This window comes from Squalius cephalus, assembly GCF_949319135.1.
Source record: "Squalius cephalus genome assembly, chromosome: 13".
NCBI lineage: Eukaryota > Metazoa > Chordata > Actinopteri > Cypriniformes > Leuciscidae > Squalius > Squalius cephalus.
The window spans coordinates 13,321,202-13,335,007 of record NC_137134.1 but is presented as its reverse complement, the minus strand read 5'-3'; positions in this window follow the sequence as shown (position 1 = coordinate 13,335,007).

Sequence of the window (13,806 nt, the reverse complement as noted above, 5' to 3'; positions counted from 1 at the left end):
TTAAGGTAATGATTAGCTTCCCTAACCTTACCTGTATCCCACCTCAATAACAGCAAGAAAAAACATGAACACAATGAGGAAATTGTACCAAAAAATGTTTAAGCTAATGATTATAGCTAACCTTACCTGTATCCTACCTCAATAACAAGATAAAACATGAACACGAGGACATTGTACCAAACATTTTCTTATGTAAGTAAAGACATGTAGACGTAATAAAAGTGGGACCATATTTGTAAAAAAAAAAATAAATAAATAAATATATATATATATATATATATATATATATATGAACAGCCACATTTCCAATCTAACTAACATCACTGACAGGTTCAATTTGTCCTAAAGCAAGTTTGATATAAATCAAAGACTAAAGTAAAGTTTTTGAAAAGACTGTTTGCATATTTTATTATATATATTATAATGTCTAAAGTTTACTATACACTGTAAAAAATCATGTGATCAATAAGTAATGACAACCTATGCTTTTACATTGCTTAACTCATCAAAATAAGTTATACAATTTTCTACTTTTTGTTTAAGTCATACAAGGTTCAACTAATTAATTGAATGTAATTTAGGTTGAAATGATTTTAGATTTTTAAGTACAATCAGCTTGTACAGTACCTAATGAAAGTATATGAGATAACTGAATAATGTATTAAATAATATTAAACTGAACTAAAATAAATGTCAGCAGACAAAGGGAATTGTCTACGATCTTGTCTTGTCCTTGGCTTTTTGTGTCCATTTTCCATGTTTTAAGGCTCTCCCCTTGATTCAGTCTTAGAATCCAGATTATGTCGAGCTCTCGTCTTTAGAAAAGACTTCAGTGTAAATAAAAAGAAAATCTGAACACCCTTTGAAAGACAGAAAATGAGGTCATCAGTCACCAAACAATGCAAGACAGCTTGAATAATCCAATAAAAATGTAGTGTCCTTCGTATTAATAATGTGTCAAAAATATTATTAACAGTGTAATAGCACCTGTGTTGTATTGCAGAGACAGAAGACCACACTGAGAATGATGTAGAGTGTTTGGTCATGGGTGATGAGCACAAAGTAACCAATGACCCAAGACAAACCGAGCACCACAGGCACACTGTAAAAAATTTCTAACCCTCCCAAATCAAAAATTTCAAGTGACCGATAACATCTAATTTTTTCACTTGGCCCAAGTGAAATTCTGTAAATTATAAAATTAAATTCACAGATTTTCACTTGGGTCAATTGAAATTTACAGAATTTCGCTTGGGCCAATTGAAAAATTTAGATGTTATCGGTCACTTGAAATTTTTGATTTGGGAGGGTTAGAAATTTTTTACAGTGCAGAGAGAAACTGCTCAAAATCTTCTTCTTTAAAGGAGTGGTTCGTGAGCTAAAGAACCAAAAAATAATATAGACAATATGTAAGGGTTAATGCCCGACGAGGTGTCCATTGTCAGGTATTAATGGACGACGGCGATGCGTGTACCGTCCGATGTGCAGTGGAGGTTGCCTCCACCGAAGTCCATTAATACCTGACAATGGACACCTCGTCGGGCATTAACCCGCTTATAACATGGTCACTTGCCAAATAACACATTTTTCAAACATTAGTTTAGATTTTAATTAGTTTTACAATCTAAATCTAAAGTTTTTACAAACAATAACTTGGTTTCGGAGATATTTATAGTCCGCTCAGCTCGTAGAACCCTTCAGTTTTGTTTTGATATGATAAATTGTAAACGGATACTTTGACTGCCTGTTGCAATGGTTACTCACAGCTGATATAGCCAGCGCATTTATTTATTAATTTCGAACGGTAAACAGTCAGTTTCACCAGAACTCCTTTACTAGGTGTCCTCTACCACTTTTTAATGGACACCCTGCAGCCAATCAGAATCGAGTATTTACCCAGACCATGGTATAATAGCTTTTATTGAACTGCAAATATTATGTTGCCATTAAACATCAAAGCTCTGAGAATTAGACAGCTCCTACTGTAGTTAGGCCTACATTATCTTCAATAAACTATGTCCAATCCGAATCAAATCTTAAAGGAATGTCTTTATTACCTTTGACTTGATTTAAACCCGGGACATTCGTTCACGGTTCAGTTACGTACTTCCTCAGGTTGGGCAAGGGCGTAGGTTTGATTTTGAGATTGGTGGGGACATCCCCAGAAGCGGAGGAATCAGGAAATTAATAGGATAATGTATTAAGGTTTTTAGTCTACTCTATATTGACCTTAACAATACGTTAATTCGTTAATTCTGTAATGTTACAGGTAACTAATAAGGAGGCAGTTTAACAGAGACTTAACTTTACTCCGTTCATAGTGCAATGCAATAGTACAGTACTGTCTTGTTCCTTGCTTTTTGAAGACGCAAAACATACCTGCATCTTTCATTAAAGGGATATAGTTAACCCATAAATTAAAATAATTTACTCACCTTCAAGTTTTTTCAATCCTGTATGAATTTCTTTCTTCTGCTGAACACAAGAGAGGATATATGTGGACATGGCACACAGCAATACTGTCAAGTGTCACTTGTGACCATTGCTCTGAGCCATGTTTTCAGTGTCCTAAGAGCACTGAAACTTCTTTCAGTCCAGCTGATGAGACTAGGATGACAAGGATTTCAACTTGATCAAACAGGCCTCTCATTTCAACAAGACCAAGCCTTCAACAGACCAAGCAATGTTATTTTTTGTTTTATGGGGACTTCCCATAGACATAATGCTTTTTATACTGTACAAACTGTGTATTCTACCCCCCTAGACTAATCTTACCTATCACAGAAAACTTTCTGCATTTTTACATTTTCAAAAAACATCACTTAGTCTGATTTATAAGCTGTAAGTTAACATTACTGTAAAAACGTCTGTCCCCAAATCAATATTTGACGCGATTTGCCCGTATTCTTGAGCACAGAACTGTAAGTTGATTTCTCCCTTGCTTACCGCATCTAGTAGGGGTGTAAAGAGTATTCGTTTTAACAACGATTCGATTCGTATCGCGATTCGTGGTTGTCGATACGAATCAAGGACGATATTGGTTCGTTTAGAACGATACGATCCGAAACGATTCAGTGACTTGAAATCGATTCAGTGACTTTTTAGCCAAAAATTCTTGTAAGAAAATCAGGTATCAATTAATTATGGATATAAACAAACAAGTAAACAACAATTAATGTCAAATGCATTCACATTTTATTTGAATAAAGTAGGACTGCACGATTATGACAAAATTATAACTGTCGATTATTCCCTTGAATTTGTAATTGTGATTATTAATTACGATTATCACAACATTGAATGATGTTTTGAATAGTTTGGCCATGGGACCCACATTTCCCCATGGTCATCAAGCCGTGACCCACCTTTTTAGGAATTATATAGGCCTATTATAATACATTTGTTTACACAAAAATTGTTGACACACAAGTTCTGTCCCCCTTTACTTAACATACAAAAAAAAATTGTAAGAATATGTCAAATACTGATAAACAGTAGGCACTGCGAGGTTAAGCTATTAAATAGCAGTCCCAAACTAGTTTTTGTTAATACAGTCTTGGTATGAGCCACCACAGTCATATAAAAATATACAAAATAACCAGTAAGTGGCATTTTGTTATGGAAACAAACAACAATTAGGCTACCATGATGATACACAATACTTAGAAGAACTGGTAAAGAAACATGGAAACTGCTCCTGATAAATAGCAACACACATGACGTACCAACAACGTAATTTATTGGTATTTTACTTTTATTTCGTAACTTACTAATTTACGACGTTGCATGCTCGTATTTCTCTTGCACTTTAGTGAAGTGATACAGTGTGCGCCGGCGCATTTGCACGTGTAATTAAAGAGTATAGCGGCTGAGAGGACAGGAAAGTCCTTTTTTCTGAGGTGAGAGACTTTGCGCTGCTTGTTGTCTTCGCGCTGCTGCTGGCGCGTCACGCATGGCGACGACGTCACAGATAGGCAGACTGAATCGAGTAACGTTTAACGCCTTTATCATTAAAAGTGCTAAGAAAATACATCCATATAAAGTCTAACGTGCTTAAATCCAATGCGTTATTTCCTAGTATCGATACAATCGATTCATTACCTTTTAAAACGATGTTAGATCGATATATGTCGTCCGGAAGGCCAACTTGCCGAGCACAGATCGATGTAGTTGGATCGTAGGAATATAAATCGATACATCAATCTAGTTGATGAATCGTTACACCCCTAGCATCTAGGTTTCCTTCGAAGGAGTTTTGCCGCTTCGCACAACCAAATATAGCTACAGCCTCTCACAAGTTAGAAAGAAAACACAAAGCCAATCAGTTTAGCGATGTGTGTTCAGGAGGCGGGACTCAGATCTACTAACCGTTTGTGTATTTTTCTCAGAAAGCTCTTGTAAGAGATTTTAATCTAAATGAGGTGTTTCCTGGTTAAATAAAATAAGTAATAGGCCTACATAAAAAACACAAGACCCAACCGGACAACAGTGGTTATATAAATTATATAAAACATTTTGATCGATATTATTGCTGGGGTAGTAGGGACAAATCAGTGTCACTGGATATTGGTAGGGACACATCCCTAGCATCCCTACTAAATTCTACGCCCCTGGGATTTGCACAGCAGATGGTTTGAGAGAAGTAGACAAGCAGAGCTGTGTTAAAACACAACATGACCGCTAGAGGGAGCAAGGAACCCCACAACATCGGCCGCTTCAGATCAAACGTTCCTGTCTTGTCCAGAGACGCCAAACAGCAGCTAAAACAGGACAAAGAGAGAACGAGAAATACTGGGATGTGTAAGTAATGGGTAAGTAAGAGGAACATGACCAGAAAGCTGTAAAGCTCCTTGATCACTTGTAATTTTCCACAGCTCTTGTTGTCTGGATTTTTTTTTTTTTTTTTTTTTTTTTTTTTTGTCTACTGAAATGTTTTGGAAAGACATTTTTTGCAGCATTTCGTCAGCAGAACATAACAAAACACATTAAATATCAATACAACCCACTGAAGAGACATATATCTATATCTCACAGCCTCGCTTTCATTCCTGTTAAAAATCAAATATGGCGCTTTTGTAACAATGTGCGAGGCTTCCGGTGTCTCCGCTTACACGTGTTATGCTGCTTGATGTCGCAAACTGTTCGTTATCATCTCATTTAAAATGTATTATTGTAATCATAAACACAATTTGTAGCAAAACTAGTTTTACCATTTTTCTTTTTTTCTGCACTTTTATTTTTTTAGTTAGGCTAAACTATAGCGATCAATGAATCAGAAGTCTCGCACAGTCACAGGAAATAGCTTGGATAAAGCGAAATGATTTTTCACTTACAACTCTTCTTGTCGATAACCTGAAGGGTCCTTAAAGCTGTAGGTGGTGGCCAGCGAAATGCCGACAATAACAGCTGGCAGACCTAAGACATTATAATGGATCAAAACGATTAAATGTTAGCCTATTATCCGCATGCTCATTTCTACATTTAGATTGGGTAACTCGCTTAAAGTGAATCTTAAATAAAAGTAAAAATTTAATAACAGTTCTTTAGTAAACCTCAAAATGAATATCCACTTTTCATCCTGTAAATTAAACTGATGTGATGCCTAAACTGTTATAGTAGTACACTACCAAAATAGAATATAGTTTTAATATGCCCATTTATTGGTTACCGGCAATAACATGAAATCATCAGCCAGAATTTTAAAAAAGGCTAAATATATAATATATTTAATACCATATCTATGTTTACAGTTATGCAGACAGAATCAAAGTTTCATGTCTTTTAATATCAGTGTGTTTTATTAAATGTACCCCAGCCGGCTGTCATGGCGATGGTGCGGAAACCTTGTGGTGGACCATTGAGAGCGTTTCTGATGAGGAAAAACATGTGAGCCGCATACATGATGTTCCAGGAAAACGTGGCCAGCAGGAAGTACTGCAGCAGAGCTGTGATTGCTGTACAAGGACCCTGATCGGCCTTCTGTTGCATATCTGAAGAAGGAATAAAGTTCTGCTCGGAAACAGAGGCCTTTGAGCTCTGGACGGGGTTGTTGATTCCAAAAATGAAAAGCAGGTAATAGGTGGTCATGCACAAACAGATGTTCACTAAGAGCATAGTGGAGTTGGCTCCTCTCAGTTTTCTGTAGAGTTGTAAAGAATTAAGTTTATCTGATATGGGACACTCTTTATATTTTGCCTGTTTCACAAACCAGAACCATGGAAATACCATTAGTTGGCTAGGGGGAATTCTGGGGGAAAAAAGAAGAAAAATCTGTCTTGTTTTAGAGTAAAAAATATTGACAATGCACTGATATTAAATTCTGGCTGATAGTTATGGTTACGATTAAGGTTGATAATTAATACATGCCTATTAAAAACTATACTATTTTGTACAGATAATTACAATCTAAAATGAATCGTTTTAAATACTACAGGTGAATTCACTGTGAGATATTACATTTAGCAGTGTTATCAACTAAAAAATTTACTTTAAAGGTGCAGTGTGTAATTTCGTGACATCTAGTGGTGAGGTTGCGAATTGCAACCAACAGAAGTTACGGTGGCCGACAGGAAAAGATGTCGTCGTCTGAGACTGCAGAGAGTAGCCAGATCAGCAATGAGGTTTCTTTACAAAGATAAATTAAGAAATGATGTAAACTTTATAATTCAGTAAAACAATATGTTATTGTAAGTATTATTGTTACTTGTTCATCATTGTGTCAGTGTTTTATCCAGTGTTTTATCCGCAACATGCAGATATGTCTTCGCTGAGGAGCCGAGACTGAATTCAGGCGTTCCAACGGTACAGCGGAAGTGGCAGGGAGACGTAACGTCTCCGTTCCCTACTCAGGGAACGAGTGTTACATACGTAACCGAGACGTTCCCTTTCGTAGTCACTCCGAGTTACGTCGGATGGCGACGAATGGGGTTCCCAGTCTAATCACGCCACCTCTCGACCGTCTTCCAGTGCCCTGCGCAAGTCTGAGCTCCCTGTCGTGAGGGAGGACGAAGGAGTCCTACTTAACACAGGAATACCAAGGTACACTGGGAAGCATATCTCAGTGGAAATATGCAATTATGCCCAACCCGAAGGGGGGGACTTGGAATACACATATGACCCCGGGGGGCTGCATATGGAGTATCACTGGGGTGTCCAGCCGCAGGTGGAATATTTCAACCCCAGGGGTGGCAAGGTGGCTTGCCAAGGGAAAGACACATGCTCAGAGAGGCTTACAGTGGAAATACACATGTGGCCCAGAGGGGGAACCATGCACATGGAGGCACCTAGCCAAGCGCGAAAGCTGCCGGTGACATAACTCTGGCGTTGACATCAACAGTGCTGGAGGAGACTCAGGGCTATTAGGCTCACCTGAGGAAAATATCGCACGTATCCCATCCGTGGAGAGGAATGGCGAGCAAGCGAAGACACCTGAGCAGAATCTAGTACCGGCTAGTTGAAGCGAGTACATGAGAAGAAACTGGCTCCACTCGGAGATTGAGGAATCTCGCGAATGTGTTAGGTGTCGCCCAGCCTGCAGCTCTGCAGATGTCTGTTAGCGAGGCGCCATGTGCTAGAGCCCAAGAGGAACCTTGGGCACATATCCAGGCCGTATGCCCGGTCTCAGGATCACGTGAGAGTTAGCCGGTCCGAATTGCAGGCATGCTTCATCAACCGAAAATGCCTGCAGGTCCCCTACCCTCTTGATGGAGGCCAATGCAACCAGGAGCGCTGTCTTCATAGACAGGAACTTAAGCTCCACTGATTGCAGAGGTTTAAAGGGAGCACTCTGCAGGGCAGTTAGAACCACTGAGAGGTCCCAAGAGGGTACGAGGGGAGGACGAGGAGGATTCAGTCTCCTCGCTCCCCTCAGGAACCTGATGATCAAGTCGTGCTTTCCCAGAGACTTACCATCAACTGCGTCGTGATGTGCGGCAATAGCGGCAACATACACTTTCAGGGTGGAGGGAGACAGCCTTCGCTCCAACCCTTCTTGCAGGAAGGAAAGCACGACACTGATCGGGCATTTCGTGGGTTCTTGAAGTTTAGAAGAACACCAGTTGACGAAGAGGTTCCACTTCAACGCGTAGACATGTCTCGTGGACGATGCTCTAGCGGAAGTGATGGTAGCCACCACCGCTGGTGGTAGGGTACTCAAATCTGCCTCGTCCCGTCCAGGAGCCACACGTGGAGGTTCCAAAGATCGGGATGAGGGTGCCCCGTCCCTGAGCAGGTCCTTCCTCAGAGGAATTGGCCAGGGAGGTGCTGTCGCGAGGAGTACTAGTTCTGGGAACCAGGTGCGGTTGTGCCAATACGGGGCAACCAAAATTACCTGCTCCTCGTCCTCCCTGATCTTGCGCAAAGTCTGTACTTGCGGAGGGCCCGCGGCCAGCTGTGCGCCAGTGCATCCGTGCCGAGCGTGCCCTCGGTCAGGGAATAAAACAGGTCGCAGTGGGACGAGTCGTGGGAGGCAAACAGATCTACCTGTGCGTCCCCGAACTGATCCCAAATCAGCTGAACCGACTGGGGATGGAGTCTCCATTCTCCAGGGAGAGGCCAAAGTCGAGACAGCTCGTCGGCCGCACGGTTCAGGTCTCCAGGGATAAAAATGGCTCGAAGAGACCTCAGATGCTTCTGACTCCATATGAGGAGGTGGCGGGTGAGTTGCGACATACGGCAGGAGTGCAGACCACCTTGTCGGTTGATGTACGCTACTGTCGCGGTATTGTCTGATCGGACTAGTACGTGTTGACCCCTGAGCAACGCACGGAAGCGGTGCAGGGCGAGACGTACAGCCAGCAACTCGAGGCAACTGACATGCCAAAGGCGCTGGGGTCCTGTCCAGGAGCCCGCGGCAGCATGCCCATTGCACATGGCGCCCCAGCCCGTGGTGGAGGCATCTGTCGATACAACAACATGCCTGGAAACTCGTTCTAAGGGAACTCCGGCCCGTAGAAAACTGAGGTTCGACCACGGGGTGAAGGTCTGACGGCAGGTCGGAGTCACTGGGACTCGGAGCGTGCCGTGTTGCCATGCCCACCTCGGGACTTGATCGCGAAGCCAAAGCTGAAGTGGTCTCATATGAAGCAATCCGAGCGGCGTTACTGCGGCTGCGGATGCCATATGCCCCAGGAGCCTCTGAAATAGTTTCAGTGGAACCGCACTCTTGCCCTCGAACTGACGAAGGCAAGTCAGCAGTGACTGCGCGCGCTCGCTCGTAAGCTGCGCGCACATGGCGACCGAGTCGATTTCCATACCAAGAAAAGAGATCCTCTGCATGGGGCAGAGTTTGCTCTTCTCCCAGTTGACCCGAAGGCCCAGACGAGCTAGGTGCCGGAGCACTAGGTCCCTGTGTTCGCAAACCTGGTCTCGAGAGTGAGCTAGGATCAGACAGTCGTCGAGATAATTCAGGATGCGAACCCCGTGTTCCCGTAGAGGAACAAGGGCTGCCTCGACGACCTTCGTGAAGACGCGAGGAGACAGGGCTAGCCCGAAAGGGAGAACCGCGTACTGGTATGCCTGCCCCTCGAAAGCAAACCAAAGAAACGGTCTGTGCCGAGGAAGAATGGAGACATGGAAGTAGGCGTCCTTCAGGTCGATCGCTGCAAACCAATCCTGTGGCCACACGCATTCGAAAATGCGTTTGGCCGTGAGCATCTTGAACGGCATCCTGTGAAGGGAGCGGTTCAGAACGCGCAGGTCCAGGATTGGTTGTAACCCACCGGATTTCTTCGGTACAATGAAGTAGGGGCTGTAGAAGTCGGACTTCATTTCGGCTGGAGGGACAGTCTCAATCGCACCCTTCGCCAGTAGGGTGGCGACCTCCGCTCTCATGACAGGGGCATTGCCACCGACCATAGTGAAGCGGACTCCCCTGAAGCAGGGAGGAGACCGCGCAAACTGAATCGCGTAGCCGAGCCTGATGGTCCTCGCAACCCAGCGGGACAGTCTGGGAAGCTCTAACCAGGCTCCCAAAAACTGTACCAGCGGGGTCATGCGGACCACAGACGTACCCTCGGTGGTGCAGCGAGGTTGAATGACCGGCCCAGGCGTGGGTGGCATAGCGGCCCGATGCGGGGGCACGGTCATTAGCCGCGTCCTGCCAGAGGAGGCCAAGGGAGGACGAGCGTCCCACGGGGGCGTGCTCTGGCAGGGGTCTGGCGACAGAGGGGGACGAGAGTGGCGAGGCTCGAGAGTGGCGAGGCTCATGAGCAGCGCGCACTGTCATCCGAGAACTCTGTGTGCTCAGAGATGGGTGTGTCAGTTCTTTCTTTAACCAAAATAGGGTGCTGCCCGTCGAGGGACGAGCAGTGGGAGTGGGAAAACCAAGGATTCAAAGACATCACCTGACCCAGGGAGCGTGCGGTCATCTTTGTCGCTCGGAGAGCAAGGTCGGTGACGGCACGCAGCTCATCAAAGAGCCCTGGGTCAGTCCTCCCCTCGTGCATGTCACGCAACAACTGGGCCTGGTAAACCTGCAGCGTTGCCATGGCATGCAGTGAGGAGGCTGCCAGCCCCGCAGCTCTATAGGCCTTCGCCACGAGGGTGGAGGAGAACCTACAGGCCTTGGAGGGGTGCTTTGGGTCACCGCGGGAAGAAGCACTCTGAGGACATAGTTGCATGGCAACAGAGCGTTCAACCTGGGGAACCCCAGTGTACCCTTTGGCAGCCGCCTGATCGAGAGGAGCCTTCCAGGACCTCGTGACCTCCGCATGCACATCCGGGAAGAATGGCATTGGGGTTGGACGCTGACGGGGATCAGCGGCCGCACCCAAAAACCAATCGTCCAGCAGCAAACGCACTGGACCGGGTGGTGGAGACCACTCGAGGCCAATGGCCGCGGCTGCCCGGGAAAACATGGCCGTCAGCTCTTGATCAGACTCGGGCAATGCTGGCACACCCGAAGGCGGCAGCACAGCCGAATCGTCACTTCCCAAGGACACACGCCCACCTTGTGATGCAGCGATTGACATCTCATCGTCATCTGGAGCGCTGAATGAGACCCGCGGCACGCCGTGAGACTGCACTGTTGAAGAGAGGGGTGTGGAGAGTGGAATAGTCGGTGCTTTATTCCACACCGTCACCCTCAGGTCACCCTGGCCGCCAGCCGAAGTACCAGCTCTCGTGGAGCTCGTAGATCGGGGTGCAGATGAGGGGACTCTCCCTCGAACGAGGTCATTGAGTCTCGACCGCAACAGCGCGATGGTCATGTTCCCGCAATGGGAACATGATTCATCCACAAACGCTGCCTTAGCGTGGTCAACACCCAGACACACAAGACAGCGATTGTGCCCATCAGAATCAGATATGACGCGACCGCAACCAGAAGTGCACGGGCGAGACATCTTTAAAAAGACGTGCCGCGTGCAATGCTCTTTTTGTGAAAGGAGATTTCTCCGCAGAGTGTTGAAGCGACCAGGGAGATGAACACACAAACACTGGCAAATCACTGCACAGATAAGCAGGGAATGTGCACTCGCTGGAACTCGCTGTCACACCAACACCTGGAGAGAGGCTCGTCTCGAAGAGAAGGAGAGATGAACTCAGGATTGGCTGTGGAGCGAAGTACATCAACTTGGCTCCGAAGCGAAAACATATCTGCATGTTGCGGCGTACTTCCTTATATACCCTCAGGGTAGGGCGGAGTTACGCTATGCAAATTCCTCAGACCCATGGCATTTCTTTGCCATTGGCTCGTTTTATATACTCGAAGATGATAGGCTTTCTAAGTGAAACCCCATTCGTCGTCATCCAACGTAACTCGGAGTGACTACGAAAGGGAACCACGTTATCCCTGGTTTCCGCTTGCTCTGCCATAGTAACCATGGTGACAGACGTGTAGACAACTGCGTTACATCTAACGGCACACTCACGCTGTTGTTGTGAATGTTGTGAACTTTGTGAATGTGAATTGTGAATGTAAATGTGCAAACTTTGACTTCACAGAGACGCCGCTCTTGCATGTACTTTATTAGACAGGTGGGCAAATGTACATAAAACTAATCAATGTTATATAGCTCAACGTGATGAAATGTTAGAATATGATCTGTATGTTATTCTAATGTTGATCTAGCTTACTGCTAGTCTCATACAGCCAACAAACTCGGACGGGACTAGTTTAACATGGAGAGGTGGGGTAAAGTAATAATTACCAGAGCTTCTCAGTGATTTTAGTCCCGTCCAAATGTGCCATGTCAGTAAAGATTACTACGACTTTTATCTTCTGTAAAAAGGTTCGGAAAAATTACCTTAGGTAATATTAATCCCGTGTGAATAGAACTGCTGTAAATATGTATGTAAATATTTGGTACCATTCCGGGCATTATTAGTGGGGTAATTTACGAGATACAGCCTATATAACCTTTGTATATATAAAACAGTTAGGTCCAGTTGGATGTATTAAATAAATCCAGATTGTATATGTTGGTAATAGGCACTTATCTAGTGTTAAAAGAAGTTTTGTGCCTCTAAAAAGTGCGTTCGATCTGAATGGTGTGTGGAAAACACTTGAGTTTTGCTACATATTTGTCCCACCGTCTAGAACGCAACTGAATGCTTTTTCAAGCATCTCCACACTTGAAAAAACACGGAAAACTACTTTTAAACAGGAAATTACAGAACGAGGCATTGGAAAGTTTGTAAGTACATCAGGAGTTTATTTAAATATAACTTGCCTGATGGCTAATGCTACCGCTAACCCGCACGTTGAGGTCACTTCAGTGATTAAGGAAAAGCATTGCCAGAGGAAAGGTGTTCAAAAGCATTGGATCCACTACAAATATTTCTATTGAAAAAAATGTACTTCTCAGTAACGATTTCATGTAATTTAAGTGTTTAACTCCATTAATGAGAATGGCATATTTAATCTGAATGTTTATATCAGGAGTAAAACACAGTTTAAATCATTAGTTTATTTATTTAAACTTTTATGGTGAACATGCATTGTATTTATGATTAGGACTCATAATGAAGATTTACGGGCCAGTTTCAGTTTCACTAAACGGCCAACGCGCTCGCTGGCGCGGACATTTAAGACAAAACTCCAGCTCACCATCGTGTCGCTAAACTGCTCCGTCTCCAAAATGTTCGTACGCATGGGTCAGAGTTTGCGTGCAGGTGCACAAATTTTCCCGTCAAGTTTGTTTTTATAAATCACAACTTATTTGTCGGAAGTGGCATACGCCTCTTTCAGGGCCTGTTTTGTGCGGTTATAAATGAGGCCCCAGGTCATTCTCATCCGATACCCGTCCAACAATGTGTCATCTGACAACTTCTGGATAGGACAACTGCTAGTGTTATAAATTAAGTCTGATGTGTACAGGGTAAACAGGAAAGGAGAGAGCACTGTCCCCTGTGGAGCCCCTATGCTGCAGAACAGCTTTTCAGACACAATCATGAACTTTAGGCATCCTTTACATTTGCATAATGTAAATCCAGGGTCTTATTATCCCTAGTGTGGCATGTAACATACTGTGTAAATGTGAGAAGAGTTGAGGACAATGAGACATGATTAAAAATCACCTGAGATGAGAAGAAGGGAATGGGGGTGTGATGTTTGTAGCTGTGACACTGTAGTGTGAAGGAGCTCACACTGCAGCATCAGCTGTCTGTCTGTCTGTCTGTCTGTCTGTCTCTGTGTGTGTGTGTGCGTGTGTGTGTGTGTCATAATCAGTTAAAAAATTTAAATATATAGCATTTAAAATGTTGAAGATGTTATTTTCTGATTAATTGCATGACAGCAACTTTCCATTTGTTTAGCTTGTCTTGTCAATGCAAAATTGATCTGCGTCAGATATGATTGAATGAAAG